Source organism: Phoca vitulina, unplaced genomic scaffold (assembly GCF_004348235.1).
Source record: "Phoca vitulina isolate PV1807 unplaced genomic scaffold, GSC_HSeal_1.0 scaffold16, whole genome shotgun sequence".
NCBI classification, from domain to species: Eukaryota; Metazoa; Chordata; class Mammalia; order Carnivora; family Phocidae; genus Phoca; species Phoca vitulina.
In genome coordinates, this window is record NW_022589719.1 from 25712717 (window position 1) to 25719898 (window position 7182).

A 7182-nucleotide genomic window follows, 5' to 3' on the forward strand; every position below is an offset into this window, starting at 1 on the left:
CATTATGTGGGATTTCAGCAAACTGAATTTTATAAATATCCCTGAAGTTTTCATTATGTTTATACTATACTAGTAAGAATTACTGGCGATAAACAACAAAAGCCAGGATTAACTAATTTAAACAGAAAATGAATTTTCTGGAGTCTCTGGTAGTTTAGAAGGCTGTGAGGAAGGCTGCAGAATCAGGCTTGGGCAGAGGTGAGCACTGCTACTCCTGGCCAAGGTCTTGCCTGTGTTCTCCCAGGCAGAGGACAAGGAGTAGGGATTTCTTCGTTCCTCATCTGGCTTCTGTGCACGAGGCGGGACCCTTCCACCTACCTATTTAGGATTTCCCCCCACCAACCCGGACAAGTAGAGTGTCTGGATGTTGAGTTGACAAAGAGAAAGATTCATTATAGTTTTCTGCTTCATGACAGCAAGGAAGTGGTCATGAATCAAACAAGGCCTTTGGGTCTTCCAGAACCCGCAGTCCAGATCGCGGGGGCGGGGGGGGGGGGGGGATCTTCTTCAGAACTAACCAACACTCTAATCCGAGTGCAACACCAGGCCCATATAGTGAAAGGCTTTGAGGGAACCAGAGGAACTGGCAGCAAGACAACAAGGATGATTTTGACAGGAGCAAAAGAGCAGGAGCCGAGGTAGAAGAATCCTAGAAGAAGCAACAGCATAAGTGAAGACCTGGAGAAAAGTAAAATCAGGCAAATCAAACAGGGAAGACTTTTTGAATTCAAGAAATTTGGGTTGTTTTCAGCAGCATCTCCGTGCCTCAAAGATTATCTTTAAAAACAGCTGTTACCCAACAAGTACTTAGGGCTTGAAATAAAGGAAAACATTCCCACGCCAATTCTGCACTCAAAATAGAAGCTGAAGAGATACAGAAATACCCAGGCCACTATGACAGCCTGAGTCAAAGCTTTTTATGGAACAAAGAGCTCCGTGGGCGCCTGAAGGCCTCACTCCTCCTCCTCACACACTATTGTCGCCCCTGAGCGCCCATGGTCGGGGTGGGGGGAGAGGGGGACAGCAAGGGTAGCAGGCATCTGGAGCCCGTGTCCTCCTCTCCAGCTCCTCTGCGCCCATGCCAGCAAGCTCTTCCCAGGAACAGTGGCGATCCTAAAAATAATAAAAGTTGTCTCCAGCATTTACTGAGTGCTTGACGGGGCTGGAGCCATTCTGAGGGCTTCACTCAGGTGATGGCAGCTACGGCAACCTTATTTAGGAGCTGCTGCTCCAACCCCCATTTTACAGATGAAGAAACCGAGGCAGAGCGAGGTTAAGTCACATGCTCGCGGTCACTTAGAGAGTCCCATCCTTCTGCCTCACATTGCACCTAAGAATGCTCACCGAAATCTCTGCAGTGCGGTAGACTTTTTCAAGGCTGAGGGTGGGGAGGGGTCTGAGTGGGGGGGGAAGGGTAAGAGCTGAAGGTTGCTAAATACTTGCAACAGGCCCGATTTTGTGGTAAGGACTCTAACAGTCTAGAAAATACAAACAAAATCTATTCAGTAAATGTACGACAATGTAAATGATTTAATGCCACTGAACCATGCATTTATAAATGGTTACAATGGTACATTTGATATTATATATATTTTGCCACAATTAAAAAAAAAAAATCTATCAAGTAATACTAGGTGGCAGGCTAATGCTCTGCAGACATTTGTTCACTTACTCGTCCCAGCAGCCCTGGGAGGCAGGTGCCATTTACCATCCCCAGCGAACAAATGAAGGAATAGAGATTCCCAGAGGTTCCCGGAGGAAATGGAGGAGTCCCCTTGGTCAGGGTCATGCAGCTGGTACACACTTTCAGTTCTGTTAGCCTCTGCTGTTGGTGGTACTATTAGTAGTGATATGATGAGTTCTGTTAGTATTAATTAGTATCATTCATTACTGATAGTATTATTGGAAATGATATTAGTACTGATACTCTTAGTACTCTTAGTACAGTAGTCCCCCCTCCCCCTTCCACTACCTGGCTTTCCATGGTTTCAGTTATCAGTGATCAACTGTGGTCAGGCAACCGATGATCCTTAAGACACCTCATCAAAAGGTCAGTAGTAGCCTAATGCTACGTCCCGTCTATGATGTCCACCTCACTTCATCTCATCATGTAGGCATTTTATCATCCCACATCATCACAAGAAGGGTGAGTACAGTACAGGTAAGATATTTTCAGAGAAAGACAGCAAAACCATATTCTCATAACAATATGCAGTATAATTGTGTTATTTTATTAGTAGTTATTATTGTTAATCTCTTACTGTGCCTAATTTATAAATTAAACTTTATCATATGTATATATGCACAGGAAAAACAGTATATGTAGGAGTCAGTATTATCTGAGGTCTTTGGCATCTACTGGAGGTCTTGGAACATATGCCTGCTGATAAGGGGGATTGCTGCTATTAGCATAGGCTCTAGAAGCAGCCAATGTGGTTTTGAATCATAATTATACCATCTATTAGCTGTGTGATCATGGGCAAGTTAGTTGACTTCTCTGTGCCTATTTGCTCATTCTTAAAAGAGGGATAATAACAGTGCTTCTTTCATAGCATTGTTCGGTGGACTGAAATGAGATAATTGGTCAAAAGTGCTTAAAGCAGGGGCGCCTGGATGGCTCAGTCGGTTAAGCATCCAAATCTTTATTTTGGCTCAGGTCATGATCTCAAAGTTGTGAGATTGAGCCCCACATCAGTATCTGCACGGGCGCACAGCTGGCTTAAGATCTTTCTCTCCCTCTTGCTCTGCCCCTCCCCGACTCCCTCTCTTTTAAAAAAAGTGCTTAAAGCAGTGCCTGGCAAATAACAGGTGTTAAATAAAATATGATTGCTACTATTAAGCTTTTTCAGGAGGGAAATTATTTAAGGGGCTGTGCCACTGGCCTGAGGCCACATAACTAATGAAAGAGGAGAGTCTCATGGCTTTGCTGGCCACCGTGGAAGGAGGAGGATGTTCACAGGAACAGCATGGTACTTCTTGCAGCCATCAGATGACCATGACAGGGATTTCTGGAAGAGATCTTAGATCGATGAAGGCTCAGACATCTTGCTGAGTAAGGAGCTCTTTGATAAATCTATCAAGTTTAAAGCTACAGACATTCTGTCCACAAAATGAGTACATGTCAAAGGACAAAAACTTACAAACGAATTCCCAGGATTCTCAGATTCCTGAAGTTCACCTCCCAACCCAAGGGAGCCCTCTGACAAGAACTCCTACCCTGGATAACCCAGTCCAAACCCCACACCCTTTTCTATTTAGAAAAAAATCTCCCAGGGCGCCTGGGTGGCTCAGTTGGTTAAGCGACTGCCTTCGGCTCAGGTCATGATCCTGGAGTCCCTGGATCGAGTCCCGCATCGGGCTCCCTGCTCGGCGGGGAGCCTGCTTCTCCCTCTGACCCTCCCCCATCTCATGTGCTCTCTCTCTCTCTCTCTCATTCTCTCTGTCTCAAATAAATAAATAAAATCTTTAAAAAAAAAAAAAAAAAAAAGAAAAAAATCTCCCAAAAAGGGTAGGGCAGCACTTCTGTTTCTGACTCATTAAGACTACTATGGGATACAGGAATATACATTTGTAACAACCTTCCCAAGAGATTCTGATTCAGGGAGCCACCATATTTTGAGAGTCACAGGTTTGTAGGACTTGTGCACGGTCACTCAGGTAAAATGAGATCAGCGCAGGATTGGCCCTAAGAAATGACTCCACCTAAAGAGTCCCGACTCCAGCCCGTGTTCTTTCCACCTTTCACACAGCCTAAAAATCCCTTCCAATGAATTAAACTTTTAAAACTTTGCAAAATAACTATGTAAAGAAAGAAATCCTGCAGAAAAAAAGAAAATTTAGAAGGAATGCACCAAGATCTTAGTAGCAAAGACTCTGAGAAAATGGGATTATAACCTTTTTGTTCCCTTTTACTTACTTTTTAAATATTCTTCCAACTTTTGTACACTAAATATGTATTCCATATGAGAGATCTTTGAAAGTAAATCTTATGTTTAAAATGTACATGTTCATATTTTGGTTTCCTGGGCATTTAATTCAGAATGTTAACCCACTGAATTTATATTTTTCCTTGCTTTTTACTTTAAAAGTTCCATTTTTACACTTTAAAAAAAAATAATGGATGGGTTGGGGAACTGAAATGAATTCACTTGAAAGTGAACCAAACAAAGATGGGAAAGAAAAAATGTGGTATTTGATTAGCAACTCCATGAAGAATTACAGATGCAGACCTACGATTTTTGGACTTCTCTCTCGACCTTGAAGAGAAAAAGAAATGAAAAGTGCAGCCTTGGATGATTTAAGAAAGCATATGTTTTCAGATCTTTGGTGCTTTTGTAAGAATGCCATTAGGAAGAAGAAGGTCAGGAAGACAGAAAAATGCCTGCATCCTGGGAGTGTGATAACAAAAGAATAATGATAGAGCCTTCCATCTGTCTAGCACTTACCAGTCCTCAAAGCCCATTTATAATAATTAGCAATTGGAAAGAACCCAAATGGCCAACAATAGGGGAATGGCTAAATAAACAGTGGTCGATTAACTCAGATGGAATACTTCATAAAGAGAGACAATGGTGAACTCTCAGACTGAGCTGATTCTGGAAATGTCTGTATGACCTCATGTTAACTAAGAAAAAAGTGAAACACAGAGTGGTGCCTTGGGATTTCAACAAGGCATTTTAAAAGGCCTATCGCATTAGCTTCTTAGGCAAGATGGAGAAATGAGGGCTTCATTGTTAGAGAAAAGACCTGATGCCTGATCCGGGCTCCATCAGAAACTAGCTGAGTAGCAAGGGAGAGCTTAAAGACAATCCCCGATTTCTGTAGATAATGCATTTCTGTCTCTAAAATATTTTAAAAGGCTGAGTTGGGAAATTAACTTACATGTCATAAGGAGGATTCTTTTCTCAAAGATGAAAAAATATGTAAAATCTCAATACATCTTGCCTTCTTGAGACAATCTTTCTGGATTTATTTCTAGCAATTCATATCATCTTTAATCCTACTCTTCTTTCCAGCTGAACGTGATGTCTGAAGGCTTAAGTCTAAAGAGAGTTCACTATTTTTTTTTTTTTTTAAAGATTTTATTTATTTAACAGAGAGAGAGACACAGCGAGAGAGGGAACACAAGCAGGGGGAATGGGAGGGAGACAAGCAGGCTTCCTGCAGAGCAGGGAGCCTGATGCGGGGCTCGATCCCAGGACCCCGGGATCATGACCTGAGCCGAAGGCAGACGCTTAACGACTGAGCCACCCAGGCGCCCCGAGAGTTCACTATTTTTGTCAATCAATTTCATGTTTTTAAAAAGATTTTTATTTATTTACTTGAGAGAGCGAGATAGCGAGCACAGAGGGAGAAAAAGAAGCAGACTCTCCACTGAGCAGGGAGCCCGACACGGGGTTCAATCCCAGGACCCCGAGATCATGACCTGAGCCAGAGGCAGATGCTTAACCAAGTGAGCCACCCAGGCGTCCCCCCAGTTAATTTCATTTTAGTCTCAATATGCATTGAATATTAAATATTAAGCTCATTATCACCAACACTAGAACTTAATTTTTTCCAGTTTCCACACAAATCAGCAAACCATGAGTCAGGCATGAGAGTGTTGGCCTTGTTCTATCTAACATTTTTGTCTCAGAGATTCATTGAAGAGTAAATCCAAATGGATGTAAGAGCTCGTAATACTATGGCTGACACATAATTTGTTCTCAGTAGATGGTTACTAAATTTTATCTTGGATGCTAGCGTGAAGATTAATGACAAATAATAAATAGCACAGACAGAATGCTATTTTAAAAGTAGAAGTGTTTGCCTAGAGGAAGGTCCCTGCTAACACACGCCAGGGCTCCTGGCTGCTCATCGTAAGCTTTTTCTCCCTGCATCAAGTGGTGATATAGAAGCTCAGACCATCAAATTTGTGAATGGCAAGAAGCCAAGAAGGGGAGCAAATATCTTGGATGATGGGATAAAAATCTAGAAAAATTTTGCCAAGTTCTAAGTAACAGTTTATACATACCAAGATGAAAGTGGATGAGGGGGATGTAAGACCTTCCACTTACATTCAAAAAAGACTAATTGCCCAAAAACACGTTGAAGAAAAAATAGGGAAAGGATTTAGGGACTTTGGCTAGCAGGAAGTCCCTGCGAGTCAATGTTACAATTTGACTCCACAGAGAGCTAACATGTATTTAGAATGTATTTAGAATGAGGAGCAAGGATGCATTGTTTTGGACAGAGTTTTGAGTTTAGTTCTGTTAAACTTACTTTAAAGAGAAAATAAGCAGAATAAGGTTTGTGTTGGAAGAGAGTGACCAGGACAGCCAATAAGAGGACTCGTGGCTTTATCATCTGCAGAATATTTGAAGTATCTAGTCAAAAAACAAAAACAAAAAAAGATTCTGTGGGATATAATAGCCTACTTCAAATGCTAACAGCTATGGATGGAGAATTAACATTTGCTATGTGGCCCATCAGGGTAGGATCAAAGGTGAAGTGAGATGGCTCAACATATGGAAAATTTCTAATGATCAGAACTTTCCAGAAATGAGTCACATTGGCAGATGGTAAGCTTACCTTCAATGGAGGTATTTGAGCATACAAGAGAATCACCTGCTGGAAAGTAATAGAAATTCCACAAGCATATAGTGATGAGGAGGCAGGTGCCCTTAAAAAGATAACTTCTAATCTTCCTCCCTGTTCTAATCTTGTGTCTGTGATTATTTGAATTTAAGTATGTGGAAATAAGTGTGTGCAAGGATAAAATTGGAAGCAAATATAGAATGTTGTGAACAATTCAAAGTTTAATGTGCATTAGGTTCCTTCTTCATTTATCCATATTCCCTTCCTCATACCATATAAGAAATGTGCATGTGTATGATGTGTGTGTGTCTGTGTGTGCAAATAATAATCTAGACCAAAAAATATATAAATTAGAAAAGGTGATTTCTGAGAGCAGAAAGCAAAGAACGATATTAGACGGCAGGTCACTTAGGTTCTATGCAGTTACTAAATAAACCATGAATTTGGCACTGAGCTTCCTGGCTGCCAAAGCAAAAAGGGGAAATCAGTCATCTGACTCTCAGTGTTCACAAGAAGAAAACATATCAGATCTTCAGGACGAGCAAAACTTCTCCTGGCACTAAGCCCTGAAGGGAATACCTTTTGTTGGGGCGCTGATTAATGTCA